At 39.9% G+C, this 17,953-nt stretch overlaps 1 non-coding gene across 1 annotated transcript; it reads left to right on the top strand.

Moving 5' to 3' along the window:
- The first annotated feature begins 1,156 nt into the window (after positions 1–1,156).
- On the top strand, positions 1,157–1,263 carry LOC137935618 (small nucleolar RNA R71). The gene has a single exon (XR_011109317.1). It is a non-coding gene; the product is annotated as a small nucleolar RNA R71 (small nucleolar RNA).
- Positions 1,264–17,953: the final 16,690 nt, after the last annotated feature.

Genomic DNA, 17,953 nt, shown 5'->3' with positions numbered 1-17,953 from the left:
AATTGAGCTTACATTCTCAGTAAGAAAGACCTTTTTGTTAACATGTTATTTTCTCTTCTGTGTACAAAGGTCTTTCAAAAATCGGGCATAGGAAGGGACTTGCCTAATAGCATCAAGAAGTGGAATGTTAATGTGAACCTTACTAAACAGTTCCAACGTTTCATGCATGCTATCTCCTTTCCTAGGTGGGCCCGATAACCTCTGCGGATAAGGAGCTAGTGGGACTTGGTTAGGGATCTGCTTGGCTGTTGGTGGAGAACTTGGAGGTTCTTCACTCAATGATGTGTCTCCATTGTCATCTTTTGACTCCTTAGACTTAGTGATCCCTACCCCATTGTTCAACTCACGACCACTCCTAAGGGTGGTTATGGCTTTGGCTTGCTCATGGTGGGGTTTGGAACTCAACCCACTCTCATGTGTGCTTTTGGGGTTAGGAATGGTTTGACTCGAGAGTCTATTTTGTGCTTGTTCACTCATGTGGCTGGCCAACTGACTCACTTGCATTTCAAGTTTAGCAATGGAGGACTGTGTATTCTGCATGAATAATTGAAGTGTATCCTCAAGTGAAGGTTTTTGTGGAATCAATGGCTGTTGAATGAAGTGTGGGCGCGGAGCTTGGGGTTGAGTAAACCCTGAAGGACCCCCAACCTGTGGGCCCTTGGACCATGAGAAATTTGGGTGCCTAGCCCAACCCGGATTATATGTTTCTGAAAAAGGATCGTTCCGATTTGGTCTATGAAAATTCTGGACTGCATTCAAGTCCTCAATAAGCTCTGGGTAGGATGAACTAGATGGACACATTTGTGTGGGATGAGATGAACCAGAGCATATGGCACAGACAGTAGATGGGTTAGGAGCAAGTGAACTCTTGGACACCATAAGGGCATCAATTTTTCTAGTCAACCCTTCAATCTTGGCCATGAGCATAGGTGTTTCACTAACCTCGTAGAGACCCCCTCTTTTGGCTTCGTGGGATCTCCTATCAACATTAAATGACGAACCCCATTGCTGAGATTGATCACTCAATGTTTCAAAGAAGTCCCACGCCTCACTAGCACTCTTACCCATCAAACTCCCACCACTCGTTGCATTTACCATGGATCTAACCTGGGGTGTAAGACCTTGATAAAAGTATTGCACTAAATGCCATTTCTCAAACCCATGATGCGGACACCTACGGATCAAATCCTTCCATTTCTCCCAAGCCTCATAAAAGTGTTCACCCTCCTGCGGCATAAAGTTGGAGATTTCTCTCCTGAGGGCTGTAGTTCTCTGAATGGGAAAGTACTTGGACAAAAATTTTGTGACTAATGTGTCCCATGAAGTAATGTTGCCCACCTCTAAGGAATTAAGCCAAGACTTGGCCTTATCCTTAAGTGAAAATGGAAAAAGTCTTAACCGGATAGAGTCATCTGAGAAATTCTGGAATTTGAAAGTTGCACAAATATCTAAGAATTCCTTGATGTGGTAATATGGGTCCTCCTTCTCCAACCCATAGAATGTAGGGAGGAGTTGGATCACACCCGATTTCAACTCATAATTGGCGGCAGTAGTGGGTGGAATATAATGCAAGAAGGTGATGTGAAGTGGGATGGGATAGAATAATCCCTCAGGGCTCTACGGTCACCTGTTGCAGGTAACTGTAATGGTTCGCCCTGATTGGCCATGGTAGCTCCTAACTTGACTTCGGGTGTTTTCCTACAAATATGTTCTACCTCTTCAACAAAGGGAGCTAATGGTCCACCTAGGGAGCGGTGCCCGTGCATAAAAACACAAAAAGAAACAAAATGAACTATCAAATTAAGCTAACAAACTCACTACTAAAAATATGAACTAACTAGAAGAAATAAAAATAATTCCATAAAAAATACCAAACTAAAATTATGAAAGAAAAAAAATAAAAAATAATAAAAATAAAAAAAAAAAAAAAAAAAAATAAAAAAAAATAAAATAAAAAATAATAAAATAATAAAATAAAATAAAAATCTAACCTAAGACTATGGAGAACAAAGAAATACGCTTAATGCGTGCCTCCCTGTCAACGGCGCCAAAAACTTGATGTAAAATTTAGTTACATCGGCTTTAATACCTCGCAAGCGTACGAATCGTTCATGTAATCTAGCAGTAAGCGAGGGTCATATCCACAGGGAGGATTGAATTTTGTGTATTCTTCAGTCAACTAGCCTAAACAAATATGATGAATTAATCTGAACTAAACACTAATTATATCCTACATTATCAAGCAATAATCTAATTAACTACTTACACAAGAGGAAACGTCAACTCTGGATTTTACCGTGATTCGTGCCTCTCTCGAGCGCCACGAAACCACGAATCCGGATTCTCAAACCTTGCGTCTAGCCCCTCTCGGGCGCCTAGAGTTAATGACAAAGAGCGGATTACAATAGAATGCAGAGAATCAATTTCCTATTGTGATGATGCTAAAATTATCAACTCTGGATTTTATCGTGATTCATGCCTCTCTCTCGAGCGCCACGTAATCACGAATCCGATTTCTCAATCCTTGCGTCTAGCCCCTCTCGGGCGCATAGAGTGAATGACAGAAATCAGATTAAAATACTAAAATCCAACCTCAATTATAATCCTACCCTAATTAGCTAATTTAATCAAATATCCAGAAAACAAATCTTAAATAAACATTAATTATCAAATCAGATTCAATTAACATTCAAAACCTAAGTTCAAACCATATAAAAAATTAAATTCAATAATGACGAATTACTCCCCTTCTTCTTCCTCTCGCTCGGCAGCAACTCGTTCTCACGGGTGCTGCAATTTCCCGAAATCAATGGCTTCAGGTTGGCAAGAGTGAGTGGCCTGGAGGTAGAGACGACGCCGATAACGAAGGTTGGAAGCCGACGGATGGAGGGAACGTCCGGCGAAGAACGAAATAGAGATGAAGTTCTCTAACCGGCTCTCTCGAGTCTCGGTCGGAGTCGGAGTCGCTCCGGGAATGGTCGGAAATACGTAACCGACGCCAGAGGATGGTCGGAAAGCGAAAGTGGCACCGGAGAAGCCCTCTCGGATCTTTCTCGGCCTGGCGAGCGACGACTGTCGAACTCACCTCGACGGAGACTCTCTCGAGCTCTCCTCGGGTTTGTTCTTGGTTGCTGGACGGCTGTGGACGACGATGGACGACGGTGGGCGACGAACAACGATGGGGAATTCCTCTCGTGTCCTCCCCTGTTTTCGGTCAAAGTCCTCTGTTTTGGTCTCCGTTTCTTTGTTTTCTGTTCACGCTCTCCTCCCTCCCCTCGTTCGACGCTCCCCCCTTCTTTAAATATGGTTTTTCTTATTTTAAAACGATTTGCCCTAGAAATTACCTCCATTTCACTAAGGGCATTTTGGTAAATATCTTCTTCTCCACCCAAATTCTCCTGAAATTCCATAATTGAATCTATAAAAAGCATTTCAGGAAGAAATAAAACTAAAAAATAATGAAATATAATTCAGGAGAGAGAAATATGCAATATCGATAGTGATTAATGCCAAATTCAATAAATGCTTATTTCATTTGAAAACCGATAAATAACCACCTATAACACAATTATAAAGGTTATTCTATTATAATTAACCTAGTTCTCATGTCAGAATATGACATCTATCAATTTGCCTGAAGCTTTTGGAAGCGCTTCAATAAAATCCATGGAAAGGTCTGCCCATACCTGAGTGGGAAGATGGAGCGGGTGCAAGACGCTGGCTGGATGCAAATGCTGAGCTTGGTTCCATTGACACCCCAAGCAATGAGCCACATATTGTGCAATGGTGGATTTCATCCCTAGCCAATAAAAATCATCCCGAAGGCGCTGAAGTGGTTTCAGCAGTCCCTCGTGTGTGCTGTCATAATAAGATGAGATGGCAACACCGATCAATGGAGAAGTGGAGGGCAAGTATATATGCTGTTTATAGAGAATAAGGTGGTCTTGAACAGCCCATTGTGCTGATTTGGTGCCCGCAACAATCTGGTGGAACAACATCTGTAATTCTGGTTGGTGCTGGTTAGCCTTCCAGATGGAATCGAGTAAAAGCAGAGTGGCGTGACTAATAGCAGCCAGCTTTAGTTGTTCTTCCGTGCGCCAAGAGAGTGCATCAGCGGCTTTGTTCAAAGTACCCGCTTTATGTTCCACTTGAAAATCAAAGCCCATTAATTGGCTCAACCATCCAGCCTTCAAACTGATCCAATGGTCACAATGATGCAGTGGGGGTAGAGAAACCGGTTCATGAAAGAGGTCCTTGAAGTGCTCAAGCAAACTGTTGAACTTGTTGTCCACTGTTGGATGCTGTTGTAGCCCGTGTAATTGGACTGAACCTTCACATGTACGGCCCTATAAGGTGACCTTTTGGTGGTCAACAGTGAAGCTCATCGTCAAGGCTGCAAAGTCCCACAACATGGGCCCCAAAGTTTGGAGCCACTTAATTCCCAAGACCATGTCGAACCCTGTCAAGGGGAGTATAAAAAATTCTACGGAGAAGTGCTGATCGTCAATCACAAACACGACCTTGCTGACCCCATAGCTGGGCACTTGTTCCCCATTTGCAACAGATATAGAAGCTACTGGTCGTGGTTGAATTGGAAGCTATAAAGACTCGGCCGCGGTGAAACTCAAAAAGTTATGAGTGCTGCCAGAGTCCACCAAACTGAGGAGGGGTTGCTGATTGACTAAGGGAGAAACTTGCATTGTGGGTGTGGACTGAAGCCCGGTGTTGGCATGAAAGGAAATGGTGGGCTCTTCGACCTCTGGTTGTTCCGGTTCAAAGTGTGCTTTTTCTACCTCAGTGTCGAGTTCTAACCAGAATAATTTCGGGCACTGGCGCCCAAATGTATGCTGCTCATCGCAGTTATAACACAACCCTTTCGCCCTTCGTGCTTCCATTTCAGACTGGTTTAATTTACGGATAAAGGTTGGAGTGGCTGGAGCAGATTTAGGGGCAGTAGCACCCTGAGGGGGCTGGGGAGCAACATTGGTTCTCTATGGCTGCTCAACATTAGTTCTCCATGGTTGTGTTGTGCTAGGTACTGGCGAGCTAGTCTTTGCCCCTAGCCAGACTGGCCGTTTGTTCTGAGATGCCTGTTTGACTTCCAATGCGTGTGCCAAATTCATTGCTTGGAACAGATCTGTGGGCCCATGGAGTTCCACTTCTAGACGAAGGGACTCAGTGAGACTGGCTATGAATAAGCTGACGTGTTGGTCTACCTGTACCACCTTGCTAGGTCGTGCCAATTTCTCTTGGAATTGTTGTTGGTACTGGGTTACTTTACCAGTTTGGCATAACAGGACTAAATCGCCCAATGGATTGCTGTGAGCCAGTGGTCCAAACCGTATGGTGCACAATTCCTTAAATTCTTCCCACTCTATGTCAGGAAGTTCCAATTCAAGTTGATGTCCCCACATTTGTGCTTCATCAAGCATATGGAATGCGGCCAACCCAACCTTGTCTTGTTGAGCCGTTCGTTGATTGGTAAAAAAAATTCACAACGATATAACCATAGTAAAGGGTCATCTGCCCCATTAAAAAAATTGGAAAATCTGGTTTGGTGTACCTTGGAATGGTGCCATTGCTCTGTCCAGTGTCTGGACGTCCCCCATTCGGACTGAAACGTCCCCCGTTTAGAGGTGCTCTGTCCCCTTCTCTCGGAGTGGGTGTGTGGCCTGAGAGTCTGTCATAGACTTGATTTGTAATTTCTTTGACTTGCTGAGACACTTGTTGAGAGACCGTCTGAGCTATTCAACTGCCCATGAGGGCTGCTAAGCGACCCTCTATTTCTTCTTGTCTGGTGTTAACCATTCCCATGAATCTTGCTAATAGCTCTTCCTGGTTTGAAGTCTCCCCCATAATCACCTGCTCTGATACCAGCATGTTAGGTGTTCTGACCATGGACCGAGTAACCCTATGAAGGGGAGGTCTACGTCCAGCTCTAGTTCAGCACCGGGGGAACGTGATGCCCCTGGTCGACCTATGATGCTCTGTTACTGAGTGAAGATGAGAAACAGAGAAGTAGCATGAAGGAGAATCAAGGGGATAACTCGGCTCTAAGGGAGTCCGAAACCTAGGTTCCTTGGAGGAGGAGAACACCAACCCTTCAAGTGATAAAATCATTCTTGCCCTTTTTCCCTTTCTGAACTCCTCTTAAGCCATTCACGATTTGGCCAAGAGTCTATTTTTTACATCTTTTTACAACACTGCCATTCATTGGCTTACAAGCTAAACTTAGGAAATAAAATACATACATGCTGCTGCTGAACACTAGCACTTAAGTGACATACATGCTCACGTGCTGAATAGAAACACCTTCTGAATTACTGCTATTGTTCATGTGCTGAATCAAAACATATATTTGAATAAAAAATACTTCTGAATTACTGCTGCACGGTAACACTAAACACTGAATTACTGCTGCTGTTCACGTGTTGAATCAAAACATACTTCTGAATTACTGGTGCTGCTCACGTACTGCTGATCCTGCTGAGCTTCCCTCGCCCGCATCGCCTTTGGATGACTCGTCCTGCTATGGTGTCCCTAGCAGCCCTATTGACTCTTGGGTGTTAGATTCAGGAGCTTCTTTTCACACCACCGCACATCATGAGATCATGGAGAATTATGTTGCTGAAGACCATAGGAAGGTGTATCTTGCTGATGGATAACCTTTGGATATTGTCGGTATTAGTAATGTCAGTTTGAGGATGTCAAACGGGACAGTGTAGAAAATTCACAAGGTGAGACATGTACCAAAACTTATGCGAAATCTGATCTCAGTAGGGCAACTTGATGATGAAGGTCATAATGTAACTTTTAATGGTGTTGCCTAGAAAGTCACAAAGGAATCCATGGTTGTTGCATGAGGAGTTAAAACTGGAACTCTTTACATCATTTCCAATTGCAGAGACACGATTGTAGTTGTTGATGCTATTACTAATTCTAATTTGTGGCATTATAGGCTCGGTCAAATGAGTGAGAGGGGATGAAAGTGCTTCAGTCCAAAGGGAAGCTACCAGGGTTGAAATTTATAAATAACAGCTAGTATATTTTTGGTAAGCAGAAAAGGGTTAGCTTTTTTAAGGCCGAAAAGGAACAAAAGACAACAAATTGGAGTTGGTTCACACGGATGCGTGGGAGCATTCAGCCATTACTTGCCTTGGTGATTCTAACTACTATGTGACATTTATTGATGATGCAAGTAGAAAGGTATGGGTTTATTTCCTGAAAAAGAAATTTGATGTCTTTGATACCTTCAAGACATGAAAAACAATGGTTGATAATGAGACAGATTTTGAAGGTGAAGTGTCTGCACTCAAATAATGGGGGAGAATACATAGATGATGATTTCAAGTGGTACTGTGCTAAGAATGGAATCAAGATGAAGAAGACCATTCCTGGAAAACCTCAACATAATGGTGTGGCTGAAAGGATGAACAAAACTTTGAACGAGCGTGCTAGGAGCATGTGATTACATGCAGGATTTCCAAAGATGTTCTGGTATGAGGCTATTAGCATTGTTGCTTATTTGATCAATACAGGTCCCTCAACACCATTGGATTGCAAAATTCCAGAAGAGGTCTAGAGCGGTAAAGATGTAAACCTTTCTTTCTTAAAAGTGTTTGGTTGTGTTTCTTATATTCACATTGATTCTGTTGCTAGAAGTAACCTTGATGCCTAATCTAAATTATGTTTCTTTATTGGTTATGGTACTGAGTTTAGTTATCACTTCTGGGATGACCAAAGTCATAAGGTTATCAGGAGCAAGGACGTCATAAAGACAGGTTGAGAACAAAGTCTAAGAGCACAAGTGAGGAAGCTAAGAAGTCTGAAGTGATTCAATTGAGAGATCTTCCAGCTATTGAGATGGAGAATATTGCTCAGAAAGACCAGGAGAACATACCCCCAAAAGTAAATCAGAATATTCCTGTTACTGAACTCAGGAGATCTGCCAGAACTAGCAGACCACCACAGAGGTACTCCCCTACACTTAATTATATTTTGTTGACTGATAAAGGTGAACCAGAGAGTTATGAGGAAGTTGTGCCAGTTGATGAATAAACCAAGTGGGAGTTGGCCATGCGGGATGAGATGGATTCCTGTCTATCCAATCAGACATGGTAGTTGACCAAGCTACCAAAGGGAAAGAAGGCCTTGCAAAATAAATAGGTGTACCGTATAAAAGATGAACATGTTGGCAGTGTTGGAAGATGGGTTCTAGACCACACAACCAAGGAAGACCCACATATCTAAGAGTATTATAAGATGGGCCACATGACCAAGGAAGGCCCACAAGATGGGCCCAAGAACATAAGAAGTAGGACCCACTATGATATTACCATGAGTTGACATCCTTATCACATAAGTTGGAAGATTAAGAAGGACTCACAAAGATAATCATGAGCTGGCATCTTTATTTTATGGTCACATCATAAAAGAGTTCTAGTTTGAGTTATGTTTGTCTTCTTTTTATATTGAGTTATTTAATTATGCTAAGGCTTATCCTTAAGTGTTAGAGTTTGGGTGTAATTGTGACAAAGGTAGTTTTATTATAATTGGACTCTACTACTTTCTTCTATTATAAATAGAGGTTCATGTACTCTAATTATAATAATTTAATAAGGTCAATAAAGTATTTCTCTTTTCAATAAATTCAACAGGCAACAAGCAGAGCAAGGCAAGCTAGTGGTAAAGGGCTTTCAACAAAAAAAAGGTATTGATTACACTGAGATTTTCTCTCCAGTAGTGAAATTGACTACTATTAGAATAGTACTTGGACAACTGGCATATGAAGACTTGCACTTAGAGCAGTTAGATGTAAAGATAACCTTTCTTCATGGTGATTTGGAGGAAGAAATTTACATCCACGGGGTTTCAAATCACAATGAAAGGAGAAAATGGTGTTCAAACTTCAAAAGAGCTTGTATGGTCTTAAACAAGCTTCAAAACAGTGGTATAAGAAGTTTGACACTTTTATGAGTAGTAATGGTTTCTTGAGGTGCCAGGCAAATCATTGCTGTTATGTGAAGAAGCTTGATGACTCCTACATCGTTCTAATGCTATATTTTGATGACATGTTGATAGCAGGTGCTTGAAAACAGGAAATAGATAATTTGAAAAGGGAGTTGTAGAAGAAGTTTGCAATGAAGGATTTGAGTGCTGCAAAACAAATCTTTAGGATGAGGATTACTAGAGATACTGATGTCTTGAAACTGTCACAAGAAGAATATGTGAAGAAGGTGTTGAGCAGATTCAACATGAATGATGCAAAATCGATGAGTACTCCTTCGACTGGTCAATTTAGGCTATCTAAGGAGCCCTCACCTTGTATAGAGTAGGAGCCAGCCAACATAGCCAATGTGCCTTATGCTTCTACTATTAGCAGTCTCATATATGCCATGGTGTTACTAGACTAGACATATATCATGCAATGGGAATTGTGAGTAGATATATGAGTAATCTGGGTAAACAACATTGGGAAGCAGTGAAATGGATTCTCAAGTATTTGAGAGGCTCTACAAACTCAGCCTTATGTTTCAGAAAACCAGACTTGGGATTACAAGATTATGTAGATGTTGACATGGCTAGAGACATTGATGTAGAGTACCACTGGATATGTATACACATTGGGTGGTACAATAGTTAGTTGGGTCTCTAAGTTGCAGAAGATAGTTGGTCTTTCCAGCACTGAGGCAAAATATGTCACCGTGACGAAAGCCAGCAAGAGATGGTATGGTTGCAGTCTTTCTGGGATGAATTAGGTCTCAAACATGGGAAGAATGTGTTGCATTGTGATAGTAAGAGTGCTATTCATTTATCAAAGAATCATGTTTATCATGCCAAAACAAAGCACATACATGTGCGTTATCACTTCATCAGATCGGCTCTAGAGGATGGAGTCTTAGCTCTTGAGAAGATTCAAGGAAGTAAGGAACAAGCAAATATGTTAACAAAGATTGTTACGATCGAGAAACTAAAGTTGTGTTTAGCTTCAGTTGAACTTCTCTCTCTGGATTGAGAAGTTGTTGCCATTGCAGAGGAGATATTGATGATGGATTAGTCTCCAAGTGGGAGATTGTTAAGTTGTGGAGCCTAATTAATGTTATACGTTGAGTTGGTCCCTTATCGAGAGCTCATTTTAAATATCGAATGATTCTTTCCAGAGTTTGCCAGTGAATAACTTGTGGTTTATGCATGTACTGACTAATTATCCTTATGACATATTCTAAATATGTTCTTATTACTGTAAGATAAATAATTTTCTCAACAAGCATCTAATATTTTCCTACATCCACATCTTTGTCGGAGCTTGCACATTACTTGGTGTTAGCATCCATATGAGTATCTACTTGTCGGCAATCCATCATTCTTGGTCGAAAGACACGGAGGAGCATTTGGAAGAATAAAAAGATGCATCCTAGAAAAAAGTAACATCCCTAGAGATAAATATCTTTTGAAGAGAAAGATTATAGCAAACATAATCCTACTGGTCAATCCTCGTCCAACTCAGCGTAAGGCTTTAACCAGGTTCCACAACTTAACAACTGAGATAAAGGTAGTTTAATTGTAATCGGATGTTAAGTTGTGGAGCCTAATTAACGCCCTCCGCTGAGCTGGTCGGGGATGTTAAGTTATGGAGCCTAATTAACGCCCCCACATGGTTCATGATATATTAACTATTATTTCATTAAGGGCAGTTTGAGAATTTTACTCTTGTGTCGTAGTTGCCCTAATTTTCTCTTTAAATTGGGGTGCACGCTATTAGGGTTTTATCATCTTAATTTGAGGAGCATCTTGAGTTGCAGCCTGAGAGGTTAGAGAGAAACACCTGTCAGTGTGTAATTTCTCTTGTAAAGTATTTCATTACTGCAGTGGAGGACAACAGAACGTAGTCTCGCCTTGAGGCGAACCTATATAAATCTTGTAGTATTTTTCGTGCTTGTTTTTTTCCTTCTTTCGCGTTTATTATTATTGCTCTCGTTAGTTTGGAATTAGGGCATCTAACTCCTAACAACGGCTCCTAAACTAGAGTTATCGGGAAAGGATCCTCGTCTGTTACACCATCACTTCCCCTCACATATATTCTTTTTGTTCCTACCTTTCCTTTGAATCTTTTAGCTGTTACTCAGCTAACACAATATTTCAAAATCTCAATTACATTGTCACCCACTTTGTGTGTGTTTCAGAATCTTATAACGAAGTAGGTGATTGGTGGAGGCCGTGAACAAGGGGGGACTCTACTACTTGGATGTGCCTCAAATAAATAACGTCTCAACCAAGGAAACTGAGACAAGTCTATGGCACAATCGGTTGGGACATCCATCCGCACAATATCTTCATCTTCTTTTTACTATATTTAAGGATAGGTCAAATTTAAATTGTGAAGTGTGTCAACTGAGCAAACATCAGAGGACCACATACTCACCTCATCCACAACCTAAAAGTGTTGCGCCTTTATCATTGATCCACACAGATGTATGGGGACCTTTGAGCGTCTCAAACATTTCCCGAGTCTAGTACTTGATTACCCTTATTGATGATTTTACTCGTACCACATGGCTATTTCTTTTTAAAGAGCAATCTAAAATACTATTCATTTTTAAATCCTTTCATGCTACAGTTGTCACTCAATGTGGTCAGAAAATCAAAGTACTTATGTCTGATAATGCCAAAGAATATACTTCTATAAATATTGACTATTTTTGTCAAGAGAATGGCATTTTCCATCAAAGATTTTGTGCTAGAACCTGCATTATCCATCAAAGATCTTGTGTCAGAACCCCCCTATAGAATGGTGTGGCAGAACTAAAGAACCGTCACCTTCTTGAGGTAGCTCGCAGCTTATTGTATACCATGAAAGTCTCATACTTTTATTGGCTACATGTCATCCTTACTGCATGCTTTCTTATTGTAGCCCTAAGGGTATTGTAAAACTATAAATAAAGGCATTGGCTAAGAGGTAGGGCATTGAAGCACTCTCCTCTCTTTCCACAAATTCGTCCAGACCTCATTTTTCTTTTCGACGCAACCCTCTTCTCCCTTAATCCAAACTCTCTTCTTCCACGTTCTTCTTCTTCTCTTCTCCTTCTCTCTTCTTCTTCTTCTTCTTTCTTGTTGATCTAAAGTTCCTTTCATGAGATCCTAAATTCTACAAGGTCATGTTGGTATTCTGTTGTATTGAAAAATCCGAATTTATGCCCTTTGTTTTACGTCATTGTTTGAGTTTCATGTAAATAGAGGTTCATGTACTCTGATTATAATAAGTTAATGAAGTTAATGAAGTATTTCCCTTTTCCATAAATTCAACATGGTATCAGAGCAGGTTTTGTGAGTTGACTTGGCTAACCCATAGAGATAATGAGATCCTTTTCTCTAAACCCTAAACCCTAAATTTAGGTTCGTATTTATTTTTTCAGTTCCTACACCTGTATTTTGATTTGTTTTTTTCACCTCTATACTGAGATTTTAATATTTCAAATTTTATATTTACTGAAATATATTTGAGTTTACTTTCCAAAGAAAAATTATTTTTTTCCAATCAAAGTTATCTAAAAAAAGAAATTGATATTTGAATGAGAAAAGGTCAGATTGCCAAAAAAAGGTTCAAGCAGTATCAGAAAGCTTCAACTTCCAAGGTATTTTATGGTATCAAGAATGAGACTTTATATGGAGATATATATGTATCAAAATAAATATCTTTATGTCTATTCTCTTACATATTCAACCATTTTTCAATCGAATTTATTTACAAAATGAAATCGATATTTGAAGCAGCGAAGGTGAGATTGAAAAAAAGGTTCTAGCAGCAGGAAAAAGCTTCAAATTCCGAGGTATTTTATGTTATCAAGAATGAGACTTTATATGGAGAATTCTCTATAGAAAAAATTATCTGTAAGTCTATTTTTTTACCTATTCAACCAATTCTCGATCTGAGTTTTTAATATTGAGATATTGATCTTGGAAGAGTCAATGGTCATGCTGGAAAAAAGAAAAAAAGTGCTTAGTTCGGCCAGATCAAGAGATCAAAATCTATTAGATTATTTATCTTCTGATTATTATATTTTATGAAGTGAAGTTATAGTTGGATGAAAGGTATTTAACTCTAGTTTCAGAAGGAGAAAATTTCATGTCAATCTGACATATATTGAAAGATATATTCGCATTGGAAGAATTAAAGGTCTGTTGGAAGATGGGCTCAAGCACACGAGCTCAAGACAAGAAGCCCACACGTCAAAGGAGTGGCATATGTGTAAAATATGGTACTTTCCATAAAGATGGCATAGAAGTGTAAATATGTGTTCCTTTTATGTCTTTTGTTTTATCAAGTTGTAGCCCTAAGGGTATTGTAAAACTATAAATAAAGGCATTGGCTAAGAGATAGGGCATTGAAGCACTCTCCTCTCTTTCCACAAATTCGTCCAGCCCTCATTTTTCCTTTTGACGCAACCCTCTTCTCCCTTAATCCAAACTCTCTTCTTCCACGTTCTTCTTCTTCTCTTCTCCTTCTCTCTTCTTCTTCTTCTTCTTCTTTCTTGTTGATCTAAAGCTCGTTTCATGAAATCCTAAATTCTATATGGTATCAGAGCAAGGAGTTTGGGATCTCTTCATGGAGTTATTATGAAATATGTTCAAGAAGTTGTAAAAGAAGTTCAGTCATAAAGACATAAGTTCATCATCTTCTTATTTATGTTTTTTTTTTTGTTTCCTTTTCTTATTTACATACTCCTTTTTACTGTTTTTCTTTACTTCTTGAATTTTGAGTCACATCAAGTCAAGATAAATCTTTATATGTTGTAAAGATTTATTTCTATGACTAAATTGATGTTATAATTTGGACTCCTTGTAAGTCAATTAAAAGAGTGATCAAGATCATTTGCTGTTTGCATCTTATTAAGATTGATGGCTTAAATTCAAATTACCTTTATGTAATATGGATCCATCTCATTTGAGGTAGAATTCCAGCACATGTTGCTGTATCTTCACCTACTTTAGGTTGCTCATGGGTTTGTGTTATGTTGTTGGATGCCCATTATATGTTTGATGAAATGCCAACAGCCATTTACCCTTTGTAGTTCCCTTTTTTTAACTTCAACAATTGAATTTTTTCTTACGTTGAAGTCTCCCATGAGCTGAAGATAAATCTCTTCCAAGTGTCTTGGTTTGTCGTTATATCTTTTCTAATTTTTTGTCTATTGCTCATTTGTGTTGGAGTTTGGATTAAGGCCTAATCGGTTGCATCTACTTTCTTTCCTTTGTTCTTATGAATACAAGAGAAGTTGAGTGATGGCTGGATGTTATTATCACTTTCTAAAGGCACCAATTTGTTGATAATTTGGTGCTTGCCCTTGTGAAAGAAATTGGTTCTTGTTCTCTTTTATTGGTGATTGATTTGGTCTACGGGTTCTTCAAATTACATAGAGTAATTATTCTTTGAAGAAGGCCTTTTCCCTGGACCTCCATTTTTACTTGCATCATCATGGAGATTGAATACAATAGTAATAAGAGTGATATACTCCGTATTACTACAATTCCACTTAGAGGTCTCTCCAATTACATGAGCTAGTCACAATCGGTTCGGAGGGTTCTTATTACTCGTGACCTCTTGAGCCACGTTGTTAACTTTCCTCCTCCGATTGATGAAGAAGATGCGTCCTACCACAAGTGGGTTAAGGATGATAACATGGTGATAGGTTGGCTCATTAAGAGCATGGAAGAGCAGGTGGCCAACAATGTGGTCCACTTGGAAACCGCCAAGAACATATGGGACACTTGTGCCAATCTTTACTCAAGCACTGCTTCATTACAAAAAATATATGATGTCTTATAAAACATGCTTCATACGAAACATGGAGATAATATTCACGAATTTTTGGCATGATTTCACGGTCTTCTTCAAGAATGGAAACTAGCTCAGCCATATTCCACTGATATTGTCGTTCAAGAACGACAAAGAGAAGCTTTGGCAGCAGCCATTTGCTTATCGAATATTAAACCATACCTTGAGGTGGCCTAAACTCAACGTCTAAGTTCTTCTGCTCTTCCATCCTTTGATGATATTAGTGCTACATTACTTAGGATACTGGATCCATCCCCTCCTTCTCCTATTGATGCTCCATCGGCGATGTTCTCTGGCAATCGGGGAACATCTTCCTCATCCCGAGGATGGGGCAGAAATATGAGAGGGGGTCGAACTATGAGAGGGGCTGAAAATAGAGGTGGTAGAATGGGTCAGAATTCTTTTCGTACTAAGCCTCAACTTTACACTTATTGTGGCCGTCAGAACCACCTTGTGGCATCATGTTGGAAACTTCATGGCAATCCTGATTGGGCCACAGCTAACCCAGTCTCAGTTAACGTTGAGAAAAATGAAGATAAGGCTGAATCATCATCCAGAAATGTGACTCTTACGGCTGAGGACTATGCTGCATTTCAGAAAATGAAGTCCTTCATGGAATCATTTATTCCCTCATCATCTACTACTGCCACTGCTATTGCCTCAGGTATGCTTTCTTCCTCTTCTTCCTCTTCCTCTTGGATCATCGACTCCGGGGCCTCCGAACATCTATCAGGTAACAAACACTTGTTGCGGTTCTTATCTCCTTGTTATCCTCATAAATTCGTTACTAATGCTGATGGTACCCAAACCAAGGTCCTTGGTAAAAGTTCCTCCTCTCTTACTTCATTTATTCCCCTTCAAGATGTTTTGTTTGTTCCTCAATTTCCTTTAAATTTGCTCTCGGTTAGCCAATTGACCAAACAATTAAATTGCTCTATCACCTTCTCACCGTCTTCTTGTGTATTTCAGGATCTCACTACAAAGCGGGTGATTGGTGGCGGCCATGAAAAGGGGGGTTTGTACTACTTCACTCTTCCACCATTAGCTGCATTATCGTCCACTACATCTGAGGCCCAACTTTGGCACAACCGACTTGGTCATCCCTCTACCCCTTCACTTCGTTCTTTGGTTCCATCTTTAAAAGGACTTTCTAATATCAGTTGTGAGGTTTGTCAATTAAGTAAACGTGTCAGGAGTACATATTCTCCTCGTCTTATAACTACAAGTACTGCTCCATTTGAGCTAATACATTCTGATATATGGGGCCCTTTATGTGTCTCAAATATTTCCCCAAGTTAAATATTTTGTCATTTTTGTTGATATTTTACTCGAGTAACTTGGTTATATCTATTTTAAGAGCGTTCCGAAATTCTTCCTTTGTTTAAAAATTTTCATGCTATGGTCTTGACACAATTTGGGAAGAAAATTCAAATCCTTAGATCTGATAATACTAAGGAATACATGTCTCATGACTTCAAATCATTTTGTGAGAGCCATGGGCTTATTCATCAAACATCATGTGCCTATACTCCTCAACAAAATGGTTTTGTCGAAAGGAAGAATCGTCATCTTCTTGAAGTTGCTCGGGGCCTCCTCTACTCCATAAAGGTACCCTATTTCTATTGGCCTCATGCTATACTTACAACATGCTTTCTCATTAATAGGTTACCTTCATCAGTCCTTCATCATAAAACTCCTTACTCTGTGTTATTTAATGGTGAAGATCCTTTTTCCCTTCCTTTGAAAGTGTTTGGATGTACGTGTTTTGTTCATGTTACATCTCTACATAAAAATAAACTTGATCCACGATCTATGAAGTGCATTTTTTTGGGATACTCTCGCACCTAGAAAGGTTATGTCTGTTACAATCCTACCCTTCGGAGGATGTTTATCTCTAGGGATGTGACTTTATTTGAGGACACTCCCTTCTACTCCCATGATGCTCCTCTAGGATGGACTGGTCCTTCTTCTACTCCTTGTCCGCTTGTGCCGTTCAATCTTGAAGTGGATCCATCCCCTAATGCACCGGTCGTACCTTCACCTATGGAGTTGTCGAATCCACCCGAGGTAAGTCCTTCTCCTCCTATGTATGGGGCCTGAATTTGATACTCGGCCTATTGCTTTAAGAAAGGAACGTCTCTCCTGTACTACTTCGCATCCTATCTCAAATTTTATGTCTCACCATCGCTTGTCTTCCGAGTGTTTTTAGTTTCTTGTGTCCCTTTCTTCTACTTCCATTCCGTAGTCGTATCAGGAGGCCCTGAGACATCCACGATGGAAGGCGGCTATGGATGAAGAAATGCATGCCTTATACGAAAACCAAACCTGATACTTAACATCACTCCCGAAAGGTAAAAGACCGATTGGTTGTCGATGGGTTTTTTTTGTGAAACATAATCCGGATGGATCGGTTGCTCGTCTTAAAGCTCGACTGGTTGCTAAGGGCTATACGCAGTGCTATGGGATAGATTATGAGGAGACCTTCTCTCCTGTTGCAAAATTGAATTTGGTACGCATCATCTTATCTATTGCTGCTAACTCCTCATGACCCGTCTATCAGTTGGATATTAAAAATGCTTTTTTAAATGGTGATATCAGTGAGGAAATTTATATGGTTCAACCACCTGGTTATGTGGTTGAGGGGGAGTCAGTATGCCGGTTAAAAAAGTCTTTATATGGGCTTAAGCAATCCCCTCGGGCTTGGTTTGATAAATTTAGTCAAACACTCCTACGGTTTGGTTTTCATCGATGCTCAGTTGATCATTCCGTATATTATAAACATACGGTCAAAGGGAAAATATTATTGGCCGTATACGTGGATGATATTATCTTAACCGGTGATGATGCTTTGAGCATACAAGAGGAGAAACAGATGATATGTCAGGAATTCAAGACTAAAGACCTTGGTATGCTTAAATATTTTTTGGGTATAGAAGTTCTTCAATCCAAACATGGGATAATATTGTCTCAAAGGAAATACGTCTTGGATCTCCTTGAAGAAACAGGAATGAAGTGTTGTAGACCAGTTGACACACCTATGGATACAAATGTAAAATTATGTGCCACAAATGAAGAAGATATTGATATTGGCAAATATCAAAGACTAGTGGGAAAACTGAT

Source organism: Aristolochia californica, unplaced genomic scaffold (genome assembly GCF_029961685.1).
Source record: "Aristolochia californica isolate CCGP_79_NKW_82.1479 unplaced genomic scaffold, dmAriCali1.0.hap1 SCAF_6, whole genome shotgun sequence".
NCBI lineage: Eukaryota > Viridiplantae > Streptophyta > Magnoliopsida > Piperales > Aristolochiaceae > Aristolochia > Aristolochia californica.
This window is presented reverse-complemented; position numbering and strand designations above follow the sequence as displayed.